Below are 796 nucleotides of genomic sequence, written 5' to 3'. Positions count from 1 at the left end.
AAAGATCCTGCAGACAAAACAGAAGGAAAAAGAGGTTGGAAGCATCAATGGCTGCCAACCAAAGAGACGGGGTTAACAACAATGATGGTCAGAATCATATCTCTCAGGACCAAAATGTGCGAGCATTAAGAGATTATGTGCTCCCCGCTGTCACAGGAGTACACTCGTGCATTAGGCCGCCTACTATTACTGCCAATAACTTTGAGATTAAGCCGGCGATGATACAAATGGTCCAGACTTCTGTTCAGTTTGGTGGTCTCCCCAATGAGGATCCTAACTTGCACATAGTGAATTTCCTTGAGCTATGTGCAACGTTTAAGTTTAATGGGGTGAGTGATGATGCAATAAGGCTGAGATTGTTCCCTTTTCACTAAGGGACAGGGAAAAAAGTTGGCTTATTTCTCTACAGGCCAACTCAATCAATACATGGGAGGAACTAGCTCAGAAGTTTCTCTCAAAGTTCTTTCCTCCTGCAAAAGCTGCTAAGTTGAGGGGAGAAATCAATAACTTCTATCAGAATGAGGGAGAGTCATTGTACGATGCATGGGAAAGATTCAAAGACCTGCTCAGGAAATGCCCTCATCACGGTATAGAGAAGTGGATGTTAGTCCACAATTTTTATAATGGGCTTTGCGGTATTACTCGCACTATAATAGATGCAGCAGCAGGTGGTGCTTTCATGAGTAAAGGGGCTGATGAGGCATATGAATTGATAGAGGAGATGGCTATGAACAATTATCAGTGGCCTGCCGAACGAGATACTTCACAGAGAAAAGTAGCTGGGGTACATGAATTA

At 43.3% G+C, this 796-nt stretch overlaps 1 non-coding gene across 1 annotated transcript; it reads right to left on the bottom strand.

Annotated features, from left to right (window-relative positions):
* Positions 1-484: 484 nt before the first annotated feature.
* Positions 485-591, bottom strand: LOC133828273 (small nucleolar RNA R71). The gene has a single exon (XR_009890901.1). It is a non-coding gene; the product is annotated as a small nucleolar RNA R71 (small nucleolar RNA).
* Between the last annotated feature and the right edge of the window lie 205 nt (positions 592-796).

The sequence above is a fragment of the Humulus lupulus genome, chromosome 3 (assembly GCF_963169125.1).
Source record: "Humulus lupulus chromosome 3, drHumLupu1.1, whole genome shotgun sequence".
NCBI classification, from domain to species: Eukaryota; Viridiplantae; Streptophyta; class Magnoliopsida; order Rosales; family Cannabaceae; genus Humulus; species Humulus lupulus.
The sequence above is the reverse complement of the archived record's forward strand: the minus strand, read 5'-3'. Positions and strand labels throughout refer to the sequence as shown.